This window comes from Sturnira hondurensis, unplaced genomic scaffold (genome assembly GCF_014824575.4).
Source record: "Sturnira hondurensis isolate 20B ecotype Veracruz unplaced genomic scaffold, ASM1482457v3 Scaffold0004136, whole genome shotgun sequence".
NCBI classification, from domain to species: domain Eukaryota; kingdom Metazoa; phylum Chordata; class Mammalia; order Chiroptera; family Phyllostomidae; genus Sturnira; species Sturnira hondurensis.
In genome coordinates, this window is record NW_028076767.1 from 767,893 (window position 1) to 785,481 (window position 17,589).

Genomic DNA, 17,589 nt, shown 5'->3' on the forward strand with positions numbered 1-17,589 from the left:
TTTCAGAGGCACTAATGCTTTCAATGCTTTGATCATGTCTGGTTTTTCAGAGGGGGTTGTTGGCACGAGTCAATACCTTCATTCAAAAAATATTTCACTAATATTTAAAGGACCTGAGAATAAAAAGTGTTTCCTTCTCACCCTGGCCTAACTCTGGTCCTGTGATGCCCAGCACAGAAGTCATGATTAATAAATGTGAACTGAAGGAATGAATGACATCAAGTGGCATGACTCTGTCTTTCGAGTTCTATGACCTGAAGTAAATTGCCGAGGCAGAGACTAATACCGAAGTCCCAGGGTCATCATCACGAGCATTGACGGAGATAGTGGGTGTAGAGATACAGCGTGGTAGCTGACAGTTTCACAAAGGTGCTGTCAGGTCTTGAGACCACGTTTTCAGAAGCCATGTGGCAGAGTGGTCAGGACAGAAACTGAGTCAAGCACACGTGACTTCCAGTCCAGTTCAGTTGCTTGCTGTTGATGACCCTGGGCAATTAACTTCTTTAAAGCGAGTCTTTCATTTATGAAATGTGAATCATAATATTTACTTTAATAAAGATGTTGTGAGGAATAAATGAGATAGTATACCAGGTGGGGCAAAGGTAGGTTTACAGTTATGAGTATGGGAAACAGACAGTTTATTTTTGCATTATTATTTATTAATTATGATATTGTTTTCCTTACAAACAACTGTAAACCTACTTTTGCCCCACCCTGTATGTAGAGCTGGCCTCTCTTTTTTACATTAATAGGCAAATCTTAAATAACATTCCACTTTTAAATGGAAAAAGAAAATTGAAATCTCCAGTAAAAAGTGTTTGGATGTGTTCTCATCATTTTTAAAATGAACCCTGCTCTGATTTCTTCTCTACTTCCTATAGTTTAAATGATACATTTAAACTGTGTTAAAAATGTTGAAACTGTTTAAAAAGTGTTCCCAACTCTTCTACATGAAACGGAGGAGAACTTGACATTCCACGTGGACATAATAGGGAAAACTCTGTAACGTTTTTTCCTCTAGTCTCTCTCCAGTTGGTGTCAATTCTTTAAGGTATATAAAACCATTTCAGTACTTCAAGGTATATAAAACTAAAAAGGTTCACACACTCTATACCCCAGATGATGTGAGATGAATGGGAAGGTTAGCAAGTAAAATTTGACAAGATTTTAGAAAGTTGATTCTCACAGTTCACACAGCCTCTGAGTGTAAGTTCATAGCATCGCATCTCAATGATTAGCGAATACATGACCATGGAAATATAGCAATTAGATATGACACTTCGGGGTCTGAAATCCCAAGAGATTCTACTTGATCAAAAATGGCCCATGTGGAAGGTTTCAAAACCTGAAATTAGTGTGAACACATTACAACTCTTCTCACACATACTAATAACAGCTAAATAAACCTCATGCCAAGACACGGAGACAGAGGAAGCCTCTTGGTTCAGCGCTCTACGTGGTCAATTGGGAACAGCCATACATTCTAACCTCCCTCCACCCATGTACTGAGTGCACAATGATGGAATGTTCATGAGACTTTGGAATGACTAAAACAAGACCCTTGACATACAGGAGCTCTTGTATGTCCAAACAGGGGATCAGATATGTAAGCGTTCAATATAAGTGCTGTGATGGAGAGACAAACTGTGGGCGTGGGGGTACACTGTTTCCGGAGAATGAAGCTCTTAAGCTAGATTGACAGATTTAGCAAATCTGCCCCAAATGAGAAATTGAGTTCCTGACCCTCTAGTGTATTGAAAGTCTATTAAAAATAGATTTTTAAAATAAGTCTATTTAAAAATTAGTCAAACAACCTATTGTTTATTTGATCTACACTGCTCTCAAATATTAATCTGAGTGGTGAATTGTTTTGTTTGTTTCTCGTAGGTAGGTACTCTAGTTACAAGATAAAGTAATTTAGGGACAGCAAAAGGCAACAAGAAAATAAATCTATCAAGAATTGCCAGAAGACTAATGTTACTGGAATGGAGGGAAGAGTCAGTTAAATGACAATTTCAAGGGGGTCAGTACATTTATTTTAAAAAATTAACATTTAGAGGTATTTTTAAAGGCTTTGAACTGAGAAGTTCAGATGCTGGGTTAGTCCTGCCTCTGACTTGATCTACGGCTGGACAAGTCACCGCCCTTGGGGTCAGTTTCCTAAGCCTGTGAAGTTGGGGGTTTGTATTAGTCAGAACTCTTTTATATGTAAGTGAAAAAAGTCCAATTTGAACTTGCCCAGTTTTTTAAAAGGAGGAGCTTTATTGGTTTAGATAACTGAAATGGGTAGACCAAAGTCAGGCTAGCTGGATCTGGGGTATGTAAACGACGTACCAGAACACTATTGCTCTCCATCTATTAGTTCCGATTTTTATTGTATTGGCTGCATCCTCAGGCATGTTGTCTTTCTGTGGTGACAGGATTGCCCCTCAGATCTCCAGGTTTACTTCCTAAATACTTCAAGCCCAGTGGAAAAGATTTTGCCCTTTACTCTAGTTTCCCACCCCTGCCCTGCTTAAAATAAGTCTCAGACTTGAATTTCAATGGATTCGATTGATTTCAGTCACATCCCTGAGCCACATAGAGTGTAATGGGGAATGCACGGTTTTAATTGGCCAGACCCAGATAAATGCCCTCCTCTTAATCCAGTGGTAGAAAAAGGGAAAATGGATTTTGGAAAACCCAAGACAACAGATATCCGCTAGAGGGTGAAACACATTGCCTCTAAGGCCTCTTCCAACCCTTACAAGTCTAAATTTTTCTCTTGGAACTTTTCCTTTATTATGTAAAGAAGCTGTCATCAAAAAAGCAGAACTCTGGTCTCTTAACTGGTAATCCTGTATTCTACATCTCTCTCAGGGTTCTAACTCCGGGAATCACAGTGAACTCAACAGAGAACGATTCACAGTGTGAACCTTACCACTTCAGGCATGTATCATATTGAAGATCATTTTCTATATATCTTTCGAAGGTGCCATTAGGAACCTCTGATAACTTATCATAGGTGTAGCAGACGGCCTCTGCATTGCCCAAGCTGGTTGCTGGGTTGGTGGACCCTACGTCAACATGCTACGCATGGCACCTACTTCTAGGCAGCTGAAGATGCCTTGGGTTCTGATTTGTAATGTCTAAGAACACTTGTAGTTACCATAGCAACAGTCTAGAGGCAACTCCTTGTGTCTAGAGATTAGAATGTCAAAAACAAGTGTTCTTTCTTTTTCTTTCTTTCTTTCTTTCTTTCTTTCTTTCTTTCTTTCTTTCTTTCTTTCTTTCTTTCTTTCTTTCTTTCTTTTCTTTTGATCTAGATTAACCCTGCGCGTGGACGCAGGCATGGGCGATTTTTCTTTTTAAGCTTTTCAGATAATAATGTGCAGCCAATGTCAGGAGCCCCTGCTAGAGCCCTTTAAATTCTTGTTCAGACAGTTTTGGCTGAGAGTTCAAGTAGTTCATTCAACCCCATTCTTCCTGCTTTATTTCAGAAATTCTCAGTGTGTACCCAGTGACATATTTAAAATGGCATTTTCCCCCTTCTCAAAGGAAAGAATCTTGTCCACTCTGGCACATTATGTGAGTTCTGGCTTTCCAAGGTGCAAACTCATGAATATTCTTAATTAGAACTGTGGATTCTTGATCTCTTTCGAATTGGGCTATGTTGGAATTTAATTGCAGCAAGGGACTAAGAACATCTGGTAGAACAGCCATGATCTGCGGTTTTGAACATACCCTAGGAATGACCAGCAGAGTGTGCGTCACTGTGCTTGCAGATACGCTGCGGGGTCGTGGGGGAAGAAGGCAGGCAAGCAGATAACGACCTCTCAATTAAGTTTTCCAAAGGGCTCAGATGATTAACTGGCTCCAGGCAAAGTCGACTCCTCAACTGCAAACATAAGCAGCAACGTAAAGCAGGCACACCTGCCATTCCAATAATTCGGGGATGGTGAAAAGAAACATCTCATTTTTTCACATTAGCAGGCTGTCCGGTGTTTGGCAGCTCTTTTCTAAACGATTTTGTCTTCCTCCCTTCATCTGTGTGGAGCTTGAAATAAGTTCTATTTGATTTCATATTATTGTCTGGCTTGATGTCAAAATATTGTACTGGTTCTGACCTAGGCAGTAATAGACACCTTCAAGGGAATGTGGCTTGATATTTAAAGTATGATTCTTAAAAACAGAGTGGAAAATATGTAGTAGCAAAATTCTGCCTTATTTTTGAGGATTTAATGGGATAAATTTGGATGCCTGTGATCGAAAGTTATGTGGTGCGTTTTGGTAAACACTAATGGAGAATTTATTCAGTAAATATTTATGGAACATATACTGTTTGCAAACTCTTTAGATACAAAGATGAATGTTCTTGGGATGTTTACAATCTACAAGAGGAGAAGAAAGGGCTGTTAATAACTACAATGCTAGGCTATATGTGATAAAGTGTGACAGTATCTCAAAGCAGGTAGACTTTGTACTTAGCAGGGAAAACCAAGTCAGGTAAAAGAAGCAGCAGAAGCAAACACTCACAAAGGACAATGGGGAAAGAGGGGTGGGAAATGAGATTCATCGAGGGTCTACAGGGTGAGAGCAGGTTACAGATTTATTTTTACATGCTATCACATTTAATTCTTGGAATAATCCTATGAAGTTATTCCCAGATAATACCTAGATAAATAGACTGAGATCCGGAAATGCTAAATCATTTCCTCAAGATCATTTAGACAGTCACTGGTGATACTGGAATTTCATATTCGTGTTCATGGAAAAAGTGACCAGCACAGTTTGGCTAAACTGAAAGATCTGGGAAAAAGAGGCTGGAATGTAGTCAGTCAAAGGCCGATCACACAAGGCTAGAATGCCAGGCCGACAAGTTCACAGTAAACTCCACCGGTAACAAGAATCACTCAGGCTCTAACCCAAAACTCAGCCCGCTCACCTTTGCCCTGAGACCTTTGACTAGGGCCTATTGCCACAACCTGTGGCTGCGAAAAGCCCTGAGCACGTTTCCCATGCTTCCCATTTATTTCCTCTGTCCCAACATCCTCACGCTCCTGCGCTGTGTACTTCTATCTCGGTAGGATTCGAGCTCCGTCCTGGGTTTCCACAAAAATCCACTGCCTTCAAACATTGTATGAGCTTGGGAACATTCTAAAGTTGAATGGAGGCCCTAAAGAAAGATTGCGTCAAGAAGAAAGATGTCTTCTGCCATCCCCGGTGTCCGTGTCTTCTTGTTTTCATCATCGGCTTTGTTTTTCTACTCCCTTTGCTCATGCAAGGGAGAAGCTGCTCTGATCATCTCTCTCAGGGAGATTCCACTCATGCCCTTGGGTGGGTGCTTGGTGCTTTGTCTTCTCTACCAATACCTTGAAGGTATTTATTTCTTCTAAACAAAAGCAGGGTTCTCCTGGGACAGAGTTTTAGTGGGGCAGGTGGATGAGATCCGGGAAGGCCTGGAAGTAGGGAGCCTGGAAGTACGGAGCGGTGTGTCGGAGGCCCGTGGCCGAGTGCAGCGTGAGTCCGTCTGACTTCACCCGGATGTCGGCAGCAGGCTGGAGGAACAAAGGATAAACAGAAGACATTAGGAGAAAGAAACTATTCTTCAAATGAAAGGAAGGAGAGCTTTTCTGTTTTGCAGATTTCTTCCCACCGTGAAAGCTATCTAAGTCCTAATTGAGATTTATGGTATTTTAATCCTCCTCATCAAAAGGCTTTAATTCTAAATTTTGGACATAAGGCAGTATTCTCTCCAGTTAGAAAATAGAATATCAGCAGGTGGTCTCAGAAAAGAAGTCTCCCAACATGCTGTGCACTGTGTCAGGAAAAATTTTTCATGCCACTAGATTTTTTTTTAAAATCATGATTTAGTTTCCAGATATTTAAACTTTTATTTCCATTTAGTTCACTTTGAAAAGCAGCAGATTAGCTAGAGCAGGAGATTGTCTGTGATCAGCCGCAGGCAGAGAACACCGACTCAGTGACAGGGCAGGCACTGCGCGCAATCCGTCTTTTCAGCAGGCACACACCAACGGTCCTGGCCTGCCGAATGTTCCAGAGATTTCTTTTACTTCCCTTCAGGTATTTGACCCCCCGTTGAATGGAGGCATTGATCAAAGTTGAAGCTGGAGAGTGACTGATAGAATAGCTTCAGTTTGCAGTAAATCAAATGTCAAAAAAGAGTCAGAAGTAAAATCCATGGTGTTTAATTCCTATTCCCGAGTATCTTGGCTTATGTGAACATGAGGATGTTTCTAACGATCTTGCGCTTCTGCATTCTTTCTTTCTTTTTTAATACACACAGCCAAGAAATTCTAAAATGAGAAAGAAAAAATGTTTTTGACTTGTACTGACCTGAGAGATGGAACTCCTTAAGTAAAAGATGGTAATTTGAAATAAAGCTCCCTGTGTCTATTTCCAAAGAATTATGACTTGGAAGGTTCATGTGAGGTGAAGGAGAACAAGAAGAAATAGACGTCAAGTTGAGAGGTTGTGCCAAACATCTGGAGGAGAGAATGAGAGCATTCTGGGAAAACAGATGGAGGGGAGCTTGGCCAGAGGAAAGTAAAGGCAATGCCGCTCAGCGTCTGATTAGCTCAGGGAATTCTACTCAAAAGGAAAATATCTATAAAACCTTAAATAATCTCTCGAAATAAAAACACTGAAAAAAACTAGAGTGCTTATCAGGCCTTGAGGTTTAGTTTGAAGGTTTTAATTTACTAATTACTGTGTGCATTGGTTCGCTTTCTTTTTTAATGACAAACAAGACCCCAATTGATAACCAAAAGGCTTATAGATAAAGACCTCCACGAAAAATAATTTCTGTGCTATTTTAATTAACCTACTGAAATTTCTTTTGGAAAATCAAGGCCTAAATCAAGCATTTGTGGTGGAGTTAAATATCTGAGTTTTTTGAGGGAAGCTGATAATGCCCCTTAGAGAACTGGCTTCACTTCTGAAAGAAAAAGCTTCCTTTCGTGTACGGACACGTTATCCACCAGCTGTATTACACAAGACTGAAGGCTCCCAAGCTTTGCAAATGTTCATGAAAGTGTTTAAGATCTGATCTCTAAACAGTTCTTGGGCCCCACATAACTAAACTCTAACATGGAAATTAATAATTACATCAAAAATAGATAATAATATCAAAAGGAAAATGAAAAGATGGTTTCACATTTGTATGACAAAATTCTCTGTTGTAGTTAATATGACAAATGTGACATGAGCCCTCTGAAACACAGATGCCCAGATCTACAGAGGCCCGCCCATAGGCCCGCTAAGGGAGTGGCACATCCCCTGCTAGTAAGAGAGCACAACAGCCTTCCGCTATACATTCTTTTTGCAGCTCGAAAGGAAAGGGGTGCCTTTTCCTTTAATGTCCAAATCAAAGGGTTTGAGTTCCCAGCCCATGAACTAGAGGGGGCATGGCATCCATGGTATTCCCCACAAGTCTATTGCCATTCTCGATCCCTAGGAGGGGCGGGGAGAGGCTCAGAACAAGCCAGCCCAAGGTGTGCCTCAGTGGTCTGCAGATTACTTTGACCTACGGGCAGTTTCAGCTTCAAGCTCAAGAGAAACTTCTCTCCGTCCTTAGCCCCCTGCCCCGCCCTTTAACTCCCTACAAGAACTTGAATCAGGGGCCTTGCCCACAAAAAGGAATTATCAGAGATAACTTCTGTTGACGTATCCTTAGGGCAAGGAAAACTTCTATTTACTAAATATCTGCTCTTACCATCTCCCAAGGATCCTTGAAGCCCCCAAGATGCATTACCTAGTCCTTAGCCCAGGATGTCTTATACAGGGTGGGACAAAAGTAGGTTTACAGTTGTTCGGATGGAGAATGAGACAATTGATAAATGTTTCACCTACTCACAACTGTAACCTACTTTTGCCCCACCCTACATACCTCAATCCCCTTTTCTCCCTCTGAACCTCTCTTTCATGGGGGATCCCTGACTCTCTTATGTATGTGGGATTCCCATACAAATGCATGTATTAAATTTGGTTATTTTGTCTCATGTCTATTTCACTATTGGACCCACCAGAAGAGCCTTGCCAGGAAAGTTTGGTCCTTCTCCACACCTTCTTACTTCCGCTTCTCCTGTGACTATTGGCCCCTTCCCATGCTCTGTTCAGCCGCATTTCTCCTCATCTCTCCTCAGGTGCACTGTCAACCAAAAGCCAGTGTCAAGACAATATTGAACTTGTCAATATTGAACTTGTCATTCCTCATCCACCCCCAGAAATACTTTAGAGTACTTCCTTGCCCTAGGTCCAGCCTGTCCCTATAGTGCTGGGGCCCACTGTCCCCAACAATATCCCATTTTCCAACTCCCCTTTTTTCCCAATTTCCCTCAATCCCTGCCTACAAGAGAGAAAAATGAGCATTTCCCAATACTGACTACCTTGCTCATTTCCTCGGTACTTTCTTTTATATATCCAATGATAACCATTGTTGGACTCTCCTGGCAAGAACATCTTTTGCCTATGGTTAAATTCTGCCACATCCTTGAAACGCGGAATCAGCTAAGTAATTTTCCTTGTATTTGGATGGCAATCTCTACTTTCCAATAACACTTCTAAAGAAGGCCCACATGCACAATATATAATAAATGGCATATGTTTCGGCAAGCCTTATTTCCCCTGAAAAAATTTTTTTGGCTAAGGCTTTGAAAAAAGGGAGTCCTTGGAGACTCCAGTCCTTTGTTGCTTAACAGAGGAGGCAGACTACAAAGAGCCAGGAGACCCAGCTTTTGCTTGCCTGGATCAACACATTTCAACTCACGGCACTGAATGAGTCCGCGGTGGGGAATTCAGGAATGGACCATGCAGCAGGGGCAATCGCTGTTAGAGTTGTTGAATAAAAGGAGACAAACACAGGACTGAGAAGCCAGCACATCTCCCAGGGACAAGGGAATGTGTTCGTTGGGCCTTGAGAGAGACGGAGAATCATTTCCCATGAATGCTGGGGAACCATTTTCTACAGTTTCATTGAAATCTGGACACTTTGAGAACATGGGCTAAAAAGTCTGCTTTGTCTTGGTGATATAGTTTAAAGGACAAACGCACAATGCTAGTTTCCTCCACAAAGAATGAAGAACACGTTCACTTATTTTCACTAAATTTACTAAGCTATTAATGGACTTAAATACTCTTTGATTCTGATTTGGGTTCGGTGTACTATTTTTTCCCATTTAACCAGTGGTGATCATTTACAGTCTGCTGTGGACAAGTGCTGTGCAAGGTGACAGGAACAGACATGAAAGAACAAACAGAGTAAGACAGAGACTCTCTGGTAGACGAGGGAGGCATGGACCAGCTGCAGAGAGAGATCTGCCAAACCATGTGGTAAGCAGCATAGGAGAGTTGTCCGGGGGGAGAGCCATGGACACAGACGCTGACCGGCTCTCTCTGGGGATGTTGTGGATGGTTCTAAGAGAAGGCGACACCTGAACTCCTTTTCAAAGGATGAGAGGGGACCACTGGGGAGCAGGAGGTAGATGGTGCAAAGACAGAAAACACAGGGAGTGCCTGGAGTTGAAGCTGCTGCATGGAGGGCCAGCTGAAGAGGGTGCTTGGAGAGGGTGCTGGAGAGGGTGGGTGGGAGTCTCGGGTCCTGAGGGGTTGCTGGGGATGTCACCAAGACGATAGGGACTGGTCAAGGTCGGGGGGCAAAAGATGTGGTGAGGCAGACTGAGTGAGCAGGGACTCTGCCTGTACCCAACCCCGCTCCCACTGAAGAGCTGGGCTGTTTGAATGTTGGGTGGATTGGGAATTCCATACTATATGTCACTGGGGAAAATAAAGCCAGAGCTTGGGGCGAGGGGGGGGTGGCAATCAGCTAATGATGAAAAGCAGGAAAATGATAATTGTCTGTGTATGACCTAGAAAGACAATTCCAGTTTTAGTTACAAAGTAAACCAATAAGAAGTTTATAACAATGGTTTAGGCAAGAGATGATGAAACCTTGAACAAAGGCACAACACAAACTAGAAACAAAATGTAGCCATTGCAAGATTTTCAAATGTACTTCTGAGCATTTTGTGAGGTAGAGAAATGTTCCAGAGATCTAAGATTGCACTGGGTGAAGAGAGAAAATTGAATAGTACATAAAACAACTTAGTCATTTCACCTTATAGTATTAGCTCTGTGTCTGTCCCATCTTTCTACAATCTCAATAGCATTCCTGATGGATTGAGATAATTCTAGATCAAGGCAGTGTCTGTTGCTTTGGCTGTTCCCCAGTTTAATCCAAAGGAATCAGCATTAGGGCAGAATATGTATTTATACACATTCTTGTCTTGTGTCTTCATAATATGCACTGGCTTAGAAATGCTTGAGTCACTGCCCCTGCCATAAACCAGAGATCACAAGAAAAAAAAGAGAGAGCATAAGAAAGAAGGTGGCTGTGGAGGGAGGAAGGCGGTGGGAGGGAGAGAGAAAGGGGGAGGGAGGGAGAGAGAGAGAGAGATGGAATTCTGTCTCCTTTGAAGCATCTTTAAGCATCCTTAAGACAAGATGTGACATTCCTCTACATGATGACAGTCCTCTATTTGTCCCTAAGCCCACCTTCCAAGGGTGGTTGGCATTTGTGCTAACCACCACATAGGGATAACTTTGATCCCTTTTAAATGGCAGGCAAAATCCAGAATACGGCGGTCATGAAACTCCCATTCTGCTCCAATGGAATCAGTATGGCTGCCCCAGGAGCCAGGGCTTGTAAGTCCTCTGCAAAATTGTCAAGGAGGTTCTATTTTGGGCCCCCAGTCTGCTTTGGCAGGGATGAGAAAAACCAGGCCAGAAGCACACGAAAAAGAGTTGAGGGCATCTGTAATATCCACGAAAGGGACACGGAAGGCACTTGCATATGTCAGATGGAGGAGAAAATTTGAAACAAAAGGAAAATCTGGAGGCAGATTATTTAACATTCATTTATGCACTCATTCAACAAATATTTGCTGAGTGCCTACTTGGTGCAAAGCCCTGCACAGGGTGATCTTACGGAGGATATAAATATTAAACAGGCTCAGCTCCTGCCTTTACAATCAAGTGGGGAGGTAAGGCATGCACATATTTATTATTTAGTGGTGTTGTATAAACGTTTGAGGTGGGAATGTGACGACTAAAAGGCTATACTAGTCATACTGCCGAGAGAGAAGGTGGAAACCAAGCTGGCACACAGCACCGTCTGCAGCAGCACAACATTGGCCTTTTAGCTTTTCCATGGCCCAGCAGCACGGAGGTCCAGTGCTGCGGACCCAGACCCTGAGGAAACGCAGTTATCTGAGACCTCCCTCCTTCAGAGGCAGCAACGGGGCTGTGAAGGACCCTGAAAATCCTGTATTCCACAGCAGGGGACTTCCACACACCCTAAAATGGGTCCGCTCAGAATTTCAGGGAGACAGCGTCCCACCCTGGCTTCGCACAGAAGCGTTGGAGGCAAAATCATGGATTTGCTTTGAAAACACAGTCATGGGTTTGTAACTTGCCTGTTGGTTTCTTGACAATGAGCCTCTCTGTCTTCCTTTGTAAAAATGTCAGTTGAGAGAATTCTCTGAAATAATGTGTTCTGAAATAGAGTATTCAAAAAACAGACATTAGGTGATACAAAGGATGCTCCACGGACAGACACTGACATTGTCATGGTCATTTTGTGTTCCAAGAATTCTGTATTTCCGTACCAGGTTTCAGTCCTACAGCCTATTCTCCATTCTTCCCTGTGTCTTATGTGATACTAGGTTAACCCATTTCATTGTTCTCATCCTCATTTTTTAAATTGTTGTGCTAAAATACACATAGCATACAGTTGGCCAGTTTAACCATTTTAAGTGCACAGTTTGGCGGCATTAAGTGCATTCACATTGCTATACGATCGTCACCACCATCCGTCCACTAGACTTTTCCTTCTTCCCCAACTCCAGCTCGGTGCCCATTACACGTCAGGTCTCCCTTCTCCCTTCCCCCAGCCCCTGGCGGCCACCACTTTCTTTTTGTCTCCATGAATGTGACTACTCTAGGTACCTCATACAAGTGGAAGCAAACCATTTTAGTCCTTTTGTGGCTGGCTTATTTCCTTTAGTATAATGTCTTCAAGGTTTATCCATGTTGTAACACGTGTAAGAACTTCATTCCTTTTTAAGGCTGAATAATACTCCTTTGAATGTATATATCACATTATGTTTATCTATTTATCCACCAATGGATATTTGGGTCATCTCCACCTTTTGCCTATTGGGAATAATGTTGCTATGAACATAAGTGTATAAATATCTGTTCAACCTTTCCTCATTTTTTTAAACAGTGCCTTAAAATATTAATGTTGTATGTTTAAAATATCCTCTTATCCCTGTGAGTGACAAAATGAAATGATGAAGCAATTTCTCTTTAAACTATTCTATGATCATGGTGGAGGTATAAGAAAAGGTATTTTATTTTGGACCCATAGAATATTCTTCAATAAATCTCTGTAATCATAAAGCAAATGCCCTTATAACCAGCATCAGTTTTGTCAGTACAAATTGACTATATTTTTAAAAAATTACCAAATGTAAAAAAACTGGAAAATATACTATTGTTGAGCTTTTGAAAAGTATTACGTTTTTCCTGTAAGTAAGTAAGGCATGTAGAAATACAGATTAGCTAGCAATAGTCTATGGGCTAAATCCAGCCCATTGCCTGTCTTTTTATGGCCTGCAAACAGGTTTTTAATGGCTGAAAAAGTTGTAAGAAGAATACGACTTCTCAACATATGAAAACTATACAAAATCCATGTTCCCCTGTCCATAAAGTTTTATTGGAACCCAGCTGCATTCATTTATTTATGTCGATGGCTGCTTTTTAGCTACAGTGGCAGAGGTAAGTAGCTGTGATAGCTCTCAAATCCTAAATATTTATGATCTATCCCTTTATAGAAAAAATTGCCAATCGCTGATATAAATAATTGATCTAATTTCACTTCCTCATTTATAGTTTCAAAAAAACAAGGCTCAGAAAAGTGTCATGTCAGACTGGAGACTTCAAAGTTTAAAGCAACTAAAAGTAGTTCAGTTGTTTCAGCTCCACACCCTGAGATTCTAAACGGGTGCACTCCTGGGTCTCAGCACATCCACAGTGCACTCCTGGGTCTCAGCAGACCGGCTCACTTACAGATGCTGACCCTAGACTAGAACCGCCATTGCTTCATGTTAATAACGCAAGAAAGTCTGTCTCTGTTCTTAATTTTCTCCGCGGAATCCTATGAACAAAGAGGTGTATGTTTAGTTAACTTCTTTACAGGGATCACAGTGGTTCGTATCTTTGTATATGACGTTTGTCTTTAATTTCATATGATGAAATACTTCCCATGCTCTCCAGATGAAGCCCAAATGACTCAATATGTCGCGAGTCCCTTCTTGGCTTTGACTTACCCCCCGCCCAATTTTATTTCCCCATCCTTGCCTTTTTCTTTTCTCTCTTTGTCCTCCATGCTCATGGGAATTCCACCAACTCTCAGTATGCGCTGCACATGTGTCTCACCTCCATCCATCTTTGTTCATGCTGTCCTTCCCCAGGAAGACACGAATCTCCTCATTTGCCCAGCGAGGTCCTCTTCATTCTCCAAGACCCAGTCCAAATGTCTCTCCCTAGGAACGGCCTCCCCGGTTCCTACCACAGGCAGGAGGAATGAATCTTTCTTTTCCTGTCGATTCCAGTCAAAATCATTTGCAGAACGTTGTATCAAAACACCTGCATTTATTATGAGAATAGACAAGACGCGATTTCTGTAGTTTAGCAGACAATATGGTATCAAAGGGGAAGGTTCATAGACATTTTTCAGCTTTTAATTCACAGAGACATGAATCAATGTTATTTGCTCATCAAAATTCACGGGAGCTTACTACGATTTCCGTGTGTTCTTACAGCAGTGTTTATACATAGATATTGTAACTATAATTTCTGAGTCATAGTGCTCTACACTAATATGTGCAAAGCATTATGTTTTGGAAAGGAAATATTCTCTAGTGTTCACTCCGAAAGCAAATTCTGAAAACTAGCATAATGACCTCAGAGCTTCATTTTGATTGGTTTTCACCCAATAAATAAAGTCTTGACTGAATTGAATTCTGTTTGAATTTTCTTCACTCAAACTGATAAGACCTTGGTGTTGACACTTATCAACTCAGTTCATAAAAAGCTTCCTAAAGACGAGATGATGTACAATTTAAATGACAGGGCGTCTGGTGTGAATTGCAGACTGAGATCTCGATGTTTCATAATCAACTAGGTTATTATAGTGGCTTGAAGAAAGACATAGTAGTGTGTTCAACGGGCCATTTGGATCATTCCTGCCACCATTTCATTATTGCCTTGTTATTTTTCTTTCTCTTGCTTAGAGTGCCTTGACTGTGGGCACTATAGAATCTCCACTGCCATCTTTAGAGCAGTGAACCGTATTCCAGCACTTCTGCGATTTTCTCTGAAGATATTGTAGAAGTAGAAAAAAACCTGACTTCCTGTCAGAAAACCAGGGTCCAAGTCTTTATTCCTATCACTGGCTATGATTTTGACCAAGTCAATTTCTCTTGGGGCTATTTCCTTATTGGTAAAATAATGATACCAATTTCTACCTCCCAGTTTGTTTTTTGAGAATTAAATTACATGATTTTTTTTTTAAGTTGACACACCAGTTAGGAATGGGTACTTAGTCAGGGAGTAATTCGTCCCAAACCCCTCCTGCCAGATGCCCGCCTGTGGCCTACGAAGCATTAACTGCAATGTGTCGGGCCCAACTCTGCTCTAGAGGAGCTGGCATTCAACTCTCAGAGAGGGAGTAGAGACATAAACCTGTAAACACAAATTGTGCTGGGTGGCTCAAATTGTGTGGGAGCTCAAAGCCAAGCCTAGGATAGACGAAAAACAAACAAACAAACAAAGCTGAAGAGTCCAGTGGAACATATCACAGCACGAAGGAGAAAATGAGCACAGAGTATGATGCAGGCACAGAAGAGGGGACTTGCTCAGACTAGAGGGGACAGCAGTGGGAAGGAGGTTTCCCCGGGGCAGCCACGTTTTGTAACAAGAGGACAAGGCACGAGAGAACACAGTCTTTCAGGATGGCGTGAGCAAAACCTTTATGTTTTAGAAGAAAAAGGAGACAAAAAACAGAGCTGTAGAGATGGGCCTCATCTGCACTTCTAAGGGTTTGGGATTACATTCCATTTATAGCAATTATAAATTGCTAATACATGGTTCTAAAAAGAGAAGTGATACATCTCCTTTGCATCCATGAGAAAATGTTATTAAATGTTTACATTTAATTGTTTGAGTTCCTATATACACATATAAATCATAGCTGAAGCTCAGTGAATTAGCAACTTTGTTTTACGAAGGGACTTTGTTCTACTACAGTAATTAACAGGCATTTTGACTGCTATCTCATATTTTGGTGCCTGTGGGTATTAACTTCTCTCTCTGAAGGTATATCTAAATCTAAAACTAAAGTTTCAACTTAAAATGAAGACATTATTTATTCTAGCCTAAATTATGATAGAGCTGTACATCTGAAGGCCATAAAGGAAATTCAGAAAACAAGACATTCCTAAGTGCAGTGGGGTCATCAGGCTGCCTTCTGGCAAAGGCCTGGGTCATAGGAAGATATTATTACCCTGGGTAATGGGGGGACAGTGAGGAAGGTGTTTTCAGGACACATGTAGGAATTAGAGTGGAGACACGGAGACCCCAGGAAGAGCCGTGCAGACAGACCCGCTCCGGTGCCTGCAGTGCACCCCCCTGGAGGACTCAGCTCTCCTCCACACGCCAGGTCCCTTTGGTTTCCATTCATTCCCCTTCCCAGAGGCGGAGGTTAACTGACTCTCCACCGGCTGGAGATCATCATCTTTTTGCCTTGGCTTCTGCCTCTTCTACCGCAACCAAACAACCTCCCCTGCTCTGGGCAGTTTTTAGAGAAATGCTTACCAATCGGTTCTGCTCACTTCTAACTGCCTCCTAACTCTGCTCTCATGATGTTTCTCTGTGTGTGAGCTCCTAGTCCTGCTACCATCTGCTGCTGTTGTTACAAAAAGCAGAGTCTATTTGGAGGGAATTGCTCACTATCGTTGACATCGATGGGCAAAGCCTTGTGCTGGGCCATGTCACAAACTGCTGGTTAGTCTGGATTCTGCATACTGTGGTGTCTCTCCTGGTCCAATCAGTGGGGCCCAGGCCACAGGACAGATAAGGTAGAACATGAAATTCCTCCACATGAGAAATTGATTGGGCTGTTCCTTAAGCAGAGCATGTGAGCTGGAGAGTTCCCTTCAGCTCTGGGATTGAGGCAGACATTATATTATTCCATTTGCTACAATGGCAACCACCTACCTTAAAGTAGTTCTGCGGCAGCTTCAGATTCCAAAATACGCATCATGAAGACAGTATGGAGCCAATGGTTGCTTCAGTGGAAGGGGTGGGATGAATGTTATTACCACATTTCTGTTCCCTTACAGGGCTCTCTGAGCACTGAAAACAATGCAAATTGGTCCATGTTTCTCTCTGGCTTCGAGCCTCTCCAAGCTTTCCCATTGGCTCAGAGTAAAATCTACCTTCCTCCTGATGGCCAATCAGGTGCTGCCTGATCCAACCCCTGCCTCCTCTTCAACCTCACCCAAGAATTTTTTTCCCACTCACTCACCAAGCTTCCACCATACCAGCCTTACTTCTGTGACTCCATTCTACCCTTCCTTCACTTCAGAGTATGTGCACCTACTGTTCCCTCTGCCTGGAACTCCCTGCCTTCAGCTCCCATGGATTGGACTCCTCAGTTTTTAGGTCCCAACTTAAATATCACCTCCCCAAAGAGATCTTCCCTGGCCAACTGAATCAGAAACTCTGGGGGTGGGCACGACACGCACTGAACTTTAAGAACCACACTGTCTAAGAGAGCATATGGAAAGCGTTAGAGAATAAGAGTGAGACTCTGGGATCCGAAGGCCTTTCACACCACTACGAATTGATTCAGATAAATAAATATCCTAACTTATGCATTGTTTATGTGACAAGTGCTATAAAGGATGCGATGAGCCCCGAGGTTCACAGACACTTTTTCTTCCTTTATTAAACAGGACAGCAGTGGTGGCAGAGTGTAGTTGAGATACGATGGTCAGAGAAGGCACCCCGTGTTCCTGAATCTGCCTTGAGTTGAGAAGTGAACCAGAAAGTGTCTGAAGATCTGGGGGAAGTGTGGTCCAAGAAAAGAGCCTGCAGAAGAAAAGAGCTGGAGGCTTTGAGAAGCAGGAAGGAGACCAGTATGTCTGCAGCGCAGGTCCAGGGATGGAGGAAGAGAGAAAGATGAGTGTGGAGAATGAGGCATGGGCCTGACTCCAGGTGGCTGTGGAGAGCAGTCTGGTTTCATTCCCCTTGCGGTGGGCAGCACCGAGGTATTTTAAGCAGTCAGTGACATGAAGGGATTCTCAGTTTTAAAAGACCACTGTGGAGGCTGTGTGAAGGTACAGAAATGACTGAGAATGTTAAGAACACACTAATGAGGTTGCTCTACCTCCTGGATAAGCAGAAGAGTACCAAATCCTGTAATACCCAAGAGGTACACGAATACTGTCACTCAGCCCACTTGGT